Source organism: Melanerpes formicivorus, unplaced genomic scaffold (assembly GCF_026170545.1).
Source record: "Melanerpes formicivorus ecotype bairdi unplaced genomic scaffold, bMelFor1.0.p_v2 SCAF_135, whole genome shotgun sequence".
NCBI lineage: Eukaryota > Metazoa > Chordata > Aves > Piciformes > Picidae > Melanerpes > Melanerpes formicivorus.
Window position 1 is genome coordinate 56,333 of NW_027142487.1, and position 15,068 is coordinate 71,400.

Consider the following 15,068-nt stretch of genomic DNA (forward strand, 5'->3'; position numbering starts at 1 on the left):
TTAATAACCCTACAACGCACGCAAAGGAAAAAGCGTTCCTTGCATATTAGACAGACACGCTGCAAGCTTACGTATTCCGCAACCCCGTGGAGCTCGTTTCGAAGCCCCTTTTCGGGCAGATGAATACCACACTTCCACACCTCTTAAACAAGAGGGCCGTGGAGTTGGAGGAGAGGGGTCAGGGTTAGCTGGCCTACTAGAGGTCATAATCCCCTCCAAGAACATACAGGCATTTCAAACCTTCTAGGTTGATACAGAAGAACCCCAGAGAGCAGAAGAGGCTTAGACTTACCTGGAGGGGAACCCAAGGACATCCAAAAAGCCGAGCAGAGAGCCGACCTCAACGGAGCCGCCGAGGGGAACTGAGCCCGGCCGAGCCCAGTCTAAAGTAGCCGGGCTTGACGGAGCCGACATCCTTCTAGGGAAAGAAAATGCTCTCTCTTTACTGACCAGTCCTACACATACAATTACTAGCCACACACCCATTCACAACTTTCGCTTCGTCCGTCTCTGGCCACGCTCCTCACGAAGACGTGGAACTGCAGATCGGGACTCCCGCTCACTTCGTAGCTATTTTCTATGTCTCAGTCTTGCACACGCTCCCATTGACAACTTTCGCTTCGTCCATCTCTGGCCACGCTCCTCGCAAAGACGTGGAACCGCATATCGGGACTCCCGCTCGCTTCGTAGCTACTTTCTACGTCTCTGCCGTGCCTGCTCTCACCCACACGCTCAAATATCAACAGGGTGTCAAACATAGGAGGAACCTCCCCTGCCTCCACACAAGCCATCCTACAATTCATTACATCCCTAAGGGACACGGAGTTCGGCAGCCCCACAGTTTGTTAGCTTACAGCGTTCGGCAGCCCCACAGTGAGTTTACAGCGTTCGGCAGCAACACAGTTTGTTACCGCTGTGCATGGGAAGGAGCTCAGACAGCTTCTGTTCGGAAGGCTTTCCAGTCTAATAAAAGAAAGAAAAACAGACACGCCCAAATCAGTAAATATTTAATAACCCTACAACACACGCAAAGGAAAAAGCACTCCTTGTGTATGACACGGACACGCTGAAAGCTTACGTATTCCAGAACCCCGTGTAGCTCATTTCAAAGCCTCTTTTCAGACACATGAATACCACAGTTCTACACCTCGTTAAACAAGAGAGCTAGGGAGTTGGAGGAGAGGGGTCAGGGTGAGCTGGCCTCCTAGGGGTCTTAATCCCCTCCAAGACCATGCAGGCATTTCAAACATTCCAGGTTGATACAGAAGAACCCCAGAGAGCAGCAGAGGCTTGGACTTACCTGGAGGGGAACCCAAGGACATCAAAAAAGCTGAGCAAAGAGCCAACCTTGGCAGAGCCTGGCACCACCAAGCCCCACCGAGCCCGGTCTAAAGTAGCCAGGCTTGACGGAGCCACCATCCTTCTAGGGAAAGAAAATTGTCTCTCTTTACTGACCGGTCCTACACATACAATTACTAGCCACACACCCGTTGACACCTTTCACTTCGTCCGTCTCTGGCCACGCTCCTCGCGAAGACGTGGAACCACAGATCGGGACTCCCGCTCGCTTCGTAGCTATTTTCTACGTCTCAGTCGTGCCCGCTCTCACTCGCACGCTCAAAGCATCAACAGGGTGTCAACCATAGCAGGAACCTCCCCTGCCTCCACACAAGCCATCCTACAATTCATTACGTCCCTAAGGGACACAGGGTTTAGGACCAACACTGTCAGTTTACAAGGTTCAGCGGCAACACTGTCAGTTCACAGGGTTCAACAGCAACACCATGAGTTTACAGGTTTCAGCAGCAACACAGACCGTTTACAGAGTTCAGCGGCAACACTTTCACTTTACAGAGTATAACGGCAACACTTTCACTTTACAGAGTACAATGGCAACACAGTCTGTTTACACAGTTCAGCGGCGACACAGTCTGTTTACAGAGTTCACCGGCGACACTGTCAGTTTACAGAGTTCACCGGCGACACAGTCCACTTACAGAGTTTGGCGGCAACTCAGTCCGCTTACAGAGTTCAACAGCAACGCTGTCCGCTTACAGAGTTCGGCAGCAACACTTTCAGCTTACAGAGTTCGGCAGCAACACAGTAGACTTACAGAGTTTGGTGGCAGCACAGTCCGCTTACAGAGTTCAGCGGCAACGCTTTCAGTTTACAGAGGTCGGCGGCAACACGGTTTGTTACCGCTGAGCGTGGGAAGGAGCTTAGCCAGCTTCTGTTCAGAAGGCTTTCCATTCTAATAAAAGGCAGAAAACCAGACACGCCCAAGTCAGTGAATACTTAAAAACCCTACAACGCACGCAAAGGAAAAAGCGTTCCTTGCATATTAGACAGACACGCTGCAAGCTTACGTATTCCGCAACCCCGTGGAGCTCGTTTCGAAGCCCCTTTTCGGGCAGATGAATACCACACTTCCACACCTCTTAAACAAGAGGGCCGTGGAGTTGGAGGAGAGGGGTCAGGGTTAGCTGGCCTACTAGAGGTCATAATCCCCTCCAAGAACATACAGGCATTTCAAACCTTCTAGGTTGATACAGAAGAACCCCAGAGAGCAGAAGAGGCTTAGACTTACCTGGAGGGGAACCCAAGGACATCCAAAAAGCCGAGCAGAGAGCCGACCTCAACGGAGCCGCCGAGGGGAACTGAGCCCGGCCGAGCCCAGTCTAAAGTAGCCGGGCTTGACGGAGCCGACATCCGTCTAGGGAAAGAAAATGATCTCTCTTTACTGACCAGTCCTACACATACAATTACTAGCCACACACCCATTCACAACTTTTGCTTCGTCCGTCTCTGGCCACGCTCCTCGCGAAGACGTGGAACTGCAGATCGGGACTCCCACTCGCTTCGTAGCTACTTTCTACGTCTCTGCCGTGCCTGCTCTCACCCACACGCTCAAACATCAACAGGGTGTCAAACATAGGAGGAACCTCCCCTGCCTCCACACAAGCCATCCTACAATTCATTACATCCCTAAGGGACACAGCGTTCGGCAGCCCCGCAGTTTGTTAGCTTACAGCGTTCAGCAGCCCCACAGTTTGTTAGCTTACAGCATTTGGCAGCCCCACAGTGAGTTTACAGCGTTCGGCAGCAACACAGTTTGTTACCGCTGTGCATGGGAAGGAGCTCAGACAGCTTCTGTTCGGAAGGCTTTCCAGTCTAATAAAAGAAAGAAAAACAGACACGCCCAAATCAGTAAATATTTAATAACCCTACAACACACGCAAAGGAAAAAGCACTCCTTGTGTATGACACGGACGCGCTGTAAGCTTACGTATTCCAGAACCCCGTGTAGCTCATTTCAAAGCCTCTTTTCAGACACATGAATACCACACTTCTACACCTCGTTAAACAAGAGAGCTAGGGAGTTGGAGGAGAGGGGTCAGGGTGAGCTGGCCTCCTAGGGGTCTTAATCCCCTCCAAGACCATGCAGGCATTTCAAACATTCCAGGTTGATACAGAAGAACCCCAGAGAGCAGCAGAGGCATGGACTTACCTGGAGGGGAACCCAAGGACATCAAAAAAGCTGAGCAAAGAGCCAACCTTGGCAGAGCTTGGCACCACCAAGCCCCACCGAGCCCGGTCTAAAGTAGCCAGGCTTGACGGAGCCACCATCCTTCTAGGGAAAGAAAATTGTCTCTCTTTCCTGACCGGTCCTACACATACAATTACTAGCCACACACCCGTTGACAACTTTCGCTTCGTCCGTCTCTGGCCACGCTCCTCGCAAAGATGTGGAACGACAGATCGGGACTCCCGCTCGCTTCGTAGCTATTTTCTACGTCTCAGTCGTGCCCGCTCTCACCCGCACGCTCAAAGCATCAACAGGGTGTCAAACATAGGAGGAACCTCCCCTGCTTCCACACAAGCCATCCCACAATTCATTACGTCCCTAAGGGACACAGGGTTTAGGACCAACACTGTCAGTTTACAAGGTTCATCGGCAACACTGTCAGATCACAGGGTTCAACAGCAACACCATGAGTTTACAGGTTTCAGCAGCAACACAGACCGTTTACAGAGTTCAGCGGCGACACTGTCAGTTTACAGAGTTCAACTGCCACACAGTCCACTTACAGAGTTCGGCGGCAACACAGTCCGCTTACAGAGTTCAACAGCAACACTTTCAGCTTACAGAGTTCGGCGGCAACACAGTAGACTTACAGAGTTCGGCGGCAACACAGTAGACTTACAGAGTTCGGTGGCAACACAGTAGACTTACAGAGTTCGGCGGCAGCACAGTCCGCTTACAGAGTTCGGCGGCAGCACAGTCCGCTTACAGAGTTCGGCGGCAGCACAGTCCGCTTACAGAGTTCGGCGGCAGCACAGTCCACTTACAGAGTTCGGCGGCAGCACAGTCCACTTACAGAGTTCGGCGGCAGCACAGTCCGCTTACAGAGTTCGGCGGCAGCACAGTCCGCTTACAGAGTTCGGCGGCAGCACAGTCCGCTTACAGAGTTCGGCGGCAGCACAGTCCGCTTACAGAGTTCGGCGGCAACGCTTTCAGTTTACAGAGGTCGGCGGCAACACGGTTTGTTACCGCTGAGCGTGGGAAGGAGCTTAGCCAGCTTCTGTTCAGAAGGCTTTCCATTCTAATAAAAGGCAGAAAACCAGACACGCCCAAGTCAGTGAATACTTAAAAACCCTACAACGCACGCAAAGGAAAAAGCGTTCCTTGCATATTAGACAGACACGCTGCAAGCTTACGTATTCCGCAACCCCGTGGAGCTCGTTTCGAAGCCCCTTTTCGGGCAGATGAATACCACACTTCCACACCTCTTAAACAAGAGGGCCGTGGAGTTGGAGGAGAGGGGTCAGGGTTAGCTGGCCTACTAGGGGTCATAATCCCCTCCAAGAACATACAGGCATTTCAAACCTTCTAGGTTGATACAGAAGAACCCCAGAGAGCAGAAGAGGCTTGGACTTACCTGGAGGGGAACCCAAGGACATCCAAAAAGCCGAGCAGAGAGCCGACCTCAACGGAGCCGCCGAGGGGAACTGAGCCCGGCCGAGCCCAGTCTAAAGTAGCCGGGCTTGACGGAGCCGACATCCGTCTAGGGAAAGAAAATGATCTCTCTTTACTGACCAGTCCTACACATACAATTACTAGCCACACACCCATTCACAACTTTTGCTTCGTCCGTCTCTGGCCACGCTCCTCGCGAAGACGTGGAACTGCAGATCGGGACTCCCACTCGCTTCGTAGCTACTTTCTACGTCTCTGCCGTGCCTGCTCTCACCCACACGCTCAAACATCAACAGGGTGTCAAACATAGGAGGAACCTCCCCTGCCTCCACACAAGCCATCCTACAATTCATTACATCCCTAAGGGACACAGCGTTCGGCAGCCCCGCAGTTTGTTAGCTTACAGCGTTCAGCAGCCCCACAGTTTGTTAGCTTACAGCGTTTGGCAGCCCCACAGTGAGTTTACAGCGTTCGGCAGCAACACAGTTTGTTACCGCTGTGCATGGGAAGGAGCTCAGACAGCTTCTGTTCGGAAGGCTTTCCAGTCTAATAAAAGAAAGAAAAACAGACACGCCCAAATCAGTAAATATTTAATAACCCTACAACACACGCAAAGGAAAAAGCACTCCTTGTGTATGACATGGACGCGCTGTAAGCTTACGTATTCCAGAACCCCGTGTAGCTCATTTCAAAGCCTCTTTTCAGACACATGAATACCACACTTCTACACCTCGTTAAACAAGAGAGCTAGGGAGTTGGAGGAGAGGGGTCAGGGTGAGCTGGCCTCCTAGGGGTCTTAATCCCCTCCAAGACCATGCAGGCATTTCAAACATTCCAGGTTGATACAGAAGAACCCCAGAGAGCAGCAGAGGCATGGACTTACCTGGAGGGGAACCCAAGGACATCAAAAAAGCTGAGCAAAGAGCCAACCTTGGCAGAGCTTGGCACCACCAAGCCCCACCGAGCCCGGTCTAAAGTAGCCAGGCTTGACGGAGCCACCATCCTTCTAGGGAAAGAAAATTGTCTCTCTTTCCTGACCGGTCCTACACATACAATTACTAGCCACACACCCGTTGACAACTTTCGCTTCGTCCGTCTCTGGCCACGCTCCTCGCAAAGATGTGGAACGACAGATCGGGACTCCCGCTCGCTTCGTAGCTATTTTCTACGTCTCAGTCGTGCCCGCTCTCACCCGCACGCTCAAAGCATCAACAGGGTGTCAAACATAGGAGGAACCTCCCCTGCTTCCACACAAGCCATCCCACAATTCATTACGTCCCTAAGGGACACAGGGTTTAGGACCAACACTGTCAGTTTACAAGGTTCATCGGCAACACTGTCAGATCACAGGGTTCAACAGCAACACCATGAGTTTACAGGTTTCAGCAGCAACACAGACCGTTTACAGAGTTCAGCGGCGACACTGTCAGTTTACAGAGTTCAACTGCCACACAGTCCACTTACAGAGTTCGGCGGCAACACAGTCCGCTTACAGAGTTCAACAGCAACACTTTCAGCTTACAGAGTTCGGCGGCAACACAGTAGACTTACAGAGTTCGGCGGCAACACAGTAGACTTACAGAGTTCGGTGGCAACACAGTAGACTTACAGAGTTCGGCGGCAGCACAGTCCGCTTACAGAGTTCGGCGGCAGCACAGTCCGCTTACAGAGTTCGGCGGCAGCACAGTCCGCTTACAGAGTTCGGCGGCAGCACAGTCCGCTTACAGAGTTCGGCGGCAGCACAGTCCGCTTACAGAGTTCGGCGGCAGCACAGTCCACTTACAGAGTTCGGCGGCAGCACAGTCCACTTACAGAGTTCGGCGGCAGCACAGTCCGCTTACAGAGTTCGGCGGCAGCACAGTCCGCTTACAGAGTTCGGCGGCAGCACAGTCCGCTTACAGAGTTCGGCGGCAGCACAGTCCGCTTACAGAGTTCGGCGGCAACGCTTTCAGTTTACAGAGGTCGGCGGCAACACGGTTTGTTACCGCTGAGCGTGGGAAGGAGCTTAGCCAGCTTCTGTTCAGAAGGCTTTCCATTCTAATAAAAGGCAGAAAACCAGACACGCCCAAGTCAGTGAATACTTAAAAACCCTACAACGCACGCAAAGGAAAAAGCGTTCCTTGCATATTAGACAGACACGCTGCAAGCTTACGTATTCCGCAACCCCGTGGAGCTCGTTTCGAAGCCCCTTTTCGGGCAGATGAATACCACACTTCCACACCTCTTAAACAAGAGGGCCGTGGAGTTGGAGGAGAGGGGTCAGGGTTAGCTGGCCTACTAGGGGTCATAATCCCCTCCAAGAACATACAGGCATTTCAAACCTTCTAGGTTGATACAGAAGAACCCCAGAGAGCAGAAGAGGCTTGGACTTACCTGGAGGGGAACCCAAGGACATCCAAAAAGCCGAGCAGAGAGCCGACCTCAACGGAGCCGCCGAGGGGAACTGAGCCCGGCCGAGCCCAGTCTAAAGTAGCCGGGCTTGACGGAGCCGACATCCGTCTAGGGAAAGAAAATGATCTCTCTTTACTGACCAGTCCTACACATACAATTACTAGCCACACACCCATTCACAACTTTTGCTTCGTCCGTCTCTGGCCACGCTCCTCGCGAAGACGTGGAACTGCAGATCGGGACTCCCACTCGCTTCGTAGCTACTTTCTACGTCTCTGCCGTGCCTGCTCTCACCCACACGCTCAAACATCAACAGGGTGTCAAACATAGGAGGAACCTCCCCTGCCTCCACACAAGCCATCCTACAATTCATTACATCCCTAAGGGACACAGCGTTCGGCAGCCCCGCAGTTTGTTAGCTTACAGCGTTCAGCAGCCCCACAGTTTGTTAGCTTACAGCGTTTGGCAGCCCCACAGTGAGTTTACAGCGTTCGGCAGCAACACAGTTTGTTACCGCTGTGCATGGGAAGGAGCTCAGACAGCTTCTGTTCGGAAGGCTTTCCAGTCTAATAAAAGAAAGAAAAACAGACACGCCCAAATCAGTAAATATTTAATAACCCTACAACACACGCAAAGGAAAAAGCACTCCTTGTGTATGACACGGACGCGCTGTAAGCTTACGTATTCCAGAACCCCGTGTAGCTCATTTCAAAGCCTCTTTTCAGACACATGAATACCACACTTCTACACCTCGTTAAACAAGAGAGCTAGGGAGTTGGAGGAGAGGGGTCAGGGTGAGCTGGCCTCCTAGGGGTCTTAATCCCCTCCAAGACCATGCAGGCATTTCAAACATTCCAGGTTGATACAGAAGAACCCCAGAGAGCAGCAGAGGCATGGACTTACCTGGAGGGGAACCCAAGGACATCAAAAAAGCTGAGCAAAGAGCCAACCTTGGCAGAGCTTGGCACCACCAAGCCCCACCGAGCCCGGTCTAAAGTAGCCAGGCTTGACGGAGCCACCATCCTTCTAGGGAAAGAAAATTGTCTCTCTTTCCTGACCGGTCCTACACGTACAATTACTAGCCACACGCCCGTTGACAACTTTCGCTTCGTCCGTCTCTGGCCACGCTCCTCGCAAAGATGTGGAACCACAGATCGGGACTCCCGCTCGCTTCGTAGCTATTTTCTACGTCTCAGTCGTGCCCGCTCTCACCCGCACGCTCAAAGCATCAACAGGGTGTCAAACATAGGAGGAACCTCCCCTGCTTCCACACAAGCCATCCCACAATTCATTACGTCCCTAAGGGACACAGGGTTTAGGACCAACACTGTCAGTTTACAAGGTTCATCGGCAACACTGTCAGATCACAGGGTTCAACAGCAACACCATGAGTTTACAGGTTTCAGCAGCAACACAGACCGTTTACAGAGTTCAGCGGCGACACTGTCAGTTTACAGAGTTCAACTGCCACACAGTCCACTTACAGAGTTCGGCGGCAACACAGTCCGCTTACAGAGTTCAACAGCAACACTTTTAGCTTACAGAGTTCGGCGGCAACACAGTAGACTTACAGAGTTCGGCGGCAACACAGTAGACTTACAGAGTTCGGCGGCAGCACAGTCCACTTACAGAGTTCGGCGGCAGCACAGTCCGCTTACAGAGTTCGGCGGCAGCACAGTCCGCTTACAGAGTTCGGCGGCATCACAGTCCGCTTACAGAGTTCGGCGGCAGCACAGTCTGCTTACAGAGTTCGGCGGCAACGCTTTCAGTTTACAGAGGTCGGCGGCAACACGGTTTGTTACCGCTGAGCGTGGGAAGGAGCTTAGCCAGCTTCTGTTCAGAAGGCTTTCCATTCTAATAAAAGGCAGAAAACCAGACACGCCCAAGTCAGTGAATACTTAAAAACCCTACAACGCACGCAAAGGAAAAAGCGTTCCTTGCATATTAGACAGACACGCTGCAAGCTTACGTATTCCGCAACCCCGTGGAGCTCGTTTCGAAGCCCCTTTTCGGGCAGATGAATACCACACTTCCACACCTCTTAAACAAGAGGGCCGTGGAGTTGGAGGAGAGGGGTCAGGGTTAGCTGGCCTACTAGGGGTCATAATCCCCTCCAAGAACATACAGGCATTTCAAACCTTCTAGGTTGATACAGAAGAACCCCAGAGAGCAGAAGAGGCTTGGACTTACCTGGAGGGGAACCCAAGGACATCCAAAAAGCCGAGCAGAGAGCCAACCTCAACGGAGTCGCCGAGGGGAACTGAGCCCGGCCGAGCCCAGTCTAAAGTAGCCGGGCTTTGATCTCTCTTTACTGACCAGTCCTACACATACAATTACTAGCCACACACCCATTCACAACTTTTGCTTCGTCCGTCTCTGGCCACGCTCCTCACGAAGACATGGAACTGCAGATCGGGACTCCCACTCGCTTCGTAGCTACTTTCTACGTCTCTGCCGTGCCTGCTCTCACCCACACGCTCAAACATCAACAGGGTGTCAAACATAGGAGGAACCTCCCCTGCCTCCACACAAGCCATCCTACAATTCATTACATCCCTAAGGGACACAGCGTTCGGCAGCCCCGCAGTTTGTTAGCTTACAGCGTTCAGCAGCCCCACAGTTTGTTAGCTTACAGCGTTTGGCAGCCCCACAGTGAGTTTACAGCGTTCGGCAGCAACACAGTTTGTTACCGCTGTGCATGGGAAGGAGCTCAGACAGCTTCTGTTCGGAAGGCTTTCCAGTCTAATAAAAGAAAGAAAAACAGACACGCCCAAATCAGTAAATATTTAATAACCCTACAACACACGCAAAGGAAAAAGCACTCCTTGTGTATGACACGGACGCGCTGTAAGCTTACGTATTCCAGAACCCCGTGTAGCTCATTTCAAAGCCTCTTTTCAGACACATGAATACCACACTTCTACACCTCGTTAAACAAGAGAGCTAGGGAGTTGGAGGAGAGGGGTCAGGGTGAGCTGGCCTCCTAGGGGTCTTAATCCCCTCCAAGACCATGCAGGCATTTCAAACATTCCAGGTTGATACAGAAGAACCCCAGAGAGCAGCAGAGGCATGGACTTACCTGGAGGGGAACCCAAGGACATCAAAAAAGCTGAGCAAAGAGCCAACCTTGGCAGAGCTTGGCACCACCAAGCCCCACCGAGCCCGGTCTAAAGTAGCCAGGCTTGACGGAGCCACCATCCTTCTAGGGAAAGAAAATTGTCTCTCTTTCCTGACCGGTCCTACACGTACAATTACTAGCCACACGCCCGTTGACAACTTTCGCTTCGTCCGTCTCTGGCCACGCTCCTCGCAAAGATGTGGAACCACAGATCGGGACTCCCGCTCGCTTCGTAGCTATTTTCTACGTCTCAGTCGTGCCCGCTCTCACCCGCACGCTCAAAGCATCAACAGGGTGTCAAACATAGGAGGAACCTCCCCTGCTTCCACACAAGCCATCCCACAATTCATTACGTCCCTAAGGGACACAGGGTTTAGGACCAACACTGTCAGTTTACAAGGTTCATCGGCAACACTGTCAGATCACAGGGTTCAACAGCAACACCATGAGTTTACAGGTTTCAGCAGCAACACAGACCGTTTACAGAGTTCAGCGGCGACACTGTCAGTTTACAGAGTTCAACTGCCACACAGTCCACTTACAGAGTTCGGCGGCAACACAGTCCGCTTACAGAGTTCAACAGCAACACTTTTAGCTTACAGAGTTCGGCGGCAACACAGTAGACTTACAGAGTTCGGCGGCAACACAGTAGACTTACAGAGTTCGGCGGCAGCACAGTCCACTTACAGAGTTCGGCGGCAGCACAGTCCGCTTACAGAGTTCGGCGGCAGCACAGTCCGCTTACAGAGTTCGGCGGCATCACAGTCCGCTTACAGAGTTCGGCGGCAGCACAGTCTGCTTACAGAGTTCGGCGGCAACGCTTTCAGTTTACAGAGGTCGGCGGCAACACGGTTTGTTACCGCTGAGCGTGGGAAGGAGCTTAGCCAGCTTCTGTTCAGAAGGCTTTCCATTCTAATAAAAGGCAGAAAACCAGACACGCCCAAGTCAGTGAATACTTAAAAACCCTACAACGCACGCAAAGGAAAAAGCGTTCCTTGCATATTAGACAGACACGCTGCAAGCTTACGTATTCCGCAACCCCGTGGAGCTCGTTTCGAAGCCCCTTTTCGGGCAGATGAATACCACACTTCCACACCTCTTAAACAAGAGGGCCGTGGAGTTGGAGGAGAGGGGTCAGGGTTAGCTGGCCTACTAGGGGTCATAATCCCCTCCAAGAACATACAGGCATTTCAAACCTTCTAGGTTGATACAGAAGAACCCCAGAGAGCAGAAGAGGCTTGGACTTACCTGGAGGGGAACCCAAGGACATCCAAAAAGCCGAGCAGAGAGCCAACCTCAACGGAGTCGCCGAGGGGAACTGAGCCCGGCCGAGCCCAGTCTAAAGTAGCCGGGCTTTGATCTCTCTTTACTGACCAGTCCTACACATACAATTACTAGCCACACACCCATTCACAACTTTTGCTTCGTCCGTCTCTGGCCACGCTCCTCACGAAGACATGGAACTGCAGATCGGGACTCCCACTCGCTTCGTAGCTACTTTCTACGTCTCTGCCGTGCCTGCTCTCACCCACACGCTCAAACATCAACAGGGTGTCAAACATAGGAGGAACCTCCCCTGCCTCCACACAAGCCATCCTACAATTCATTACATCCCTAAGGGACACAGCGTTCGGCAGCCCCGCAGTTTGTTAGCTTACAGCGTTCAGCAGCCCCACAGTTTGTTAGCTTACAGCGTTTGGCAGCCCCACAGTGAGTTTACAGCGTTCGGCAGCAACACAGTTTGTTACCGCTGTGCATGGGAAGGAGCTCAGACAGCTTCTGTTCGGAAGGCTTTCCAGTCTAATAAAAGAAAGAAAAACAGACACGCCCAAATCAGTAAATATTTAATAACCCTACAACACACGCAAAGGAAAAAGCACTCCTTGTGTATGACACGGACGCACTGTAAGCTTACGTATTCCAGAACCCCGTGTAGCTCATTTCAAAGCCTCTTTTCAGACACATGAATACCACAGTTCTACACCTCGTTAAACAAGAGAGCTAGGGAGTTGGAGGAGAGGGGTCAGGGTGAGCTGGCCTCCTAGGGGTCTTAATCCCCTCCAAGACCATGCAGGCATTTCAAACATTCCAGGTTGATACAGAAGAACCCCAGAGAGCAGCAGAGGCATGGACTTACCTGGAGGGGAACCCAAGGACATCAAAAAAGCTGAGCAAAGAGCCAACCTTGGCAGAGCCTGGCACCACCAAGCCCCACCGAGCCCGGTCTAAAGTAGCCAGGCTTGACGGAGCCACCATCCTTCTAGGGAAAGAAAATTGTCTCTCTTTCCTGACCGGTCCTACACATACAATTACTAGCCACACGCCCGTTGACAACTTTCGCTTCGTCCGTCTCTGGCCACGCTCCTCGCAAAGATGTGGAACCACAGATCGGGACTCCCGCTCGCTTCGTAGCTATTTTCTACGTCTCAGTCGTGCCCGCTCTCACCCGCACGCTCAAAGCATCAACAGGGTGTCAAACATAGGAGGAACCTCCCCTGCTTCCACACAAGCCATCCCACAATTCATTACGTCCCTAAGGGACACAGGGTTTAGGACCAACACTGTCAGTTTACAAGGTTCATCGGCAACACTGTCAGATCACAGGGTTCAACAGCAACACCATGAGTTTACAGGTTTCAGCAGCAACACAGACCGTTTACAGAGTTCAGCGGCGACACTGTCAGTTTACAGAGTTCAACTGCCACACAGTCCACTTACAGAGTTTGGCGGCAACACAGTCCGCTTACAGAGTTCAACAGCAACACTTTCAGCTTACAGAGTTCAACGGCAACACTTTCAGCTTACAGAGTTCGGCGGCAACACAGTAGACTTACAGAGTTCGGCGGCAGCACAGTCCGCTTACAGAGTTCGGCGGCAGCACAGTCCGCTTACAGAGTTCGGCGGCAGCACAGTCCGCTTACAGAGTTTGGCGGCAACGCTTTCAGTTTACAGAGGTCGGCGGCAACACGGTTTGTTACCGCTGAGCGTGGGAAGGAGCTTAGCCAGCTTCTGTTCAGAAGGCTTTCCATTCTAATAAAAGGCAGAAAACCAGACACGCCCAAGTCAGTGAATACTTAAAAACCCTACAACGCACGCAAAGGAAAAAGCGTTCCTTGCATATTAGACAGACACGCTGCAAGCTTACGTATTCCGCAACCCCGTGGAGCTCGTTTCGAAGCCCCTTTTCGGGCAGATGAATACCACACTTCCACACCTCTTAAACAAGAGGGCCGTGGAGTTGGAGGAGAGGGGTCAGGGTTAGCTGGCCTACTAGAGGTCATAATCCCCTCCAAGAACATACAGGCATTTCAAACCTTCTAGGTTGATACAGAAGAACCCCAGAGAGCAGAAGAGGCTTGGACTTACCTGGAGGGGAACCCAAGGACATCCAAAAAGCCGAGCAGAGAGCCGACCTCAACGGAGCCGCCGAGGGGAACTGAGCCCGGCCGAGCCCAGTCTAAAGTAGCCGGGCTTGACGGAGCCGACATCCGTCTAGGGAAAGAAAATGCTCTCTCTTTACTGACCGGTCCTACACATACAATTACTAGCCACACGCCCGTTGACAACTTTTGCTTCGTCCGTCTCTGGCCACGCTCCTCGCAAAGACGTCGAACCGCAGATCGGGACTCCTGCTCGCTTCGTAGGTATTTCCTACGTCTCTGCCGTGCCCGCTCTCACCCACACACTCAAACATCAACAGGGTGTCAAACATAGGAGGAACCTCCCCTGCCTCCACACAAGCCATCCTACAATTCATTACGTCCTTAAGGGACACAGAGTTCAGCAGCCGCACAGCTTGATAGCTTACAGAGTTCAGCAGCCCCACAGTTTGTTAGCTTACAGCGTTTGGCAGCCCCACAGTTAGTTTACAGAGTTCAGCAGCCACACAGTTTGTTAGTTTACAGAGTTCAGCAGCCGCACAGTTTGTTAGTTTACAGAGTTCGGCAGCCGCACAGTTTGTTAGTTTACAGAGTTCGGCAGCCGCACAGTTTGATAGTTTACAGAGTTCGGCAGCCGCACAGTTTGATAGTTTACAGAGTTCGGCAGCAGCACAGTTTGTTTGTTTACAGAGTTCGGCAGCAGCACAGTGAGTTTTCAGAGTTCGGCAGCAGCACAGTGAGTTTACAGCGTTCGGCAGCAACACAGTTTGTTACCGCTGCGCATGGGAAGGAGCTCAGACAGCTTCTGTTCAGAAGGCTTTCCAGTCTAATAAAAGAAAGAAAAACAGACACGCCCAAATCAGTAAATATTTAATAACCCTACAACACACGCAAAGGAGAAAGCACTCCTTGTGTATGACACGGACACGCTGTAAGCTTACGTATTCCAGAACCCCGTGTAGCTCATTTCAAAGCCTCTTTTCAGACACATGAATACCACACTTCTACACCTCGTTAAACAAGAGAGCTAGGGAGTTGGAGGAGAGGGGTCAGGGTGAGCTGGCCTCCTAGGGGTCTTAATCCCCTCCAAGACCATGCAGGCATTTCAAACATTCCAGGTTGATACAGAAGAACCCCAGAGAGCAGCAGAGGCTTGGACTTACCTGGAGGGGAACCCAAGGACATCAAAAAAGCTGAGCAA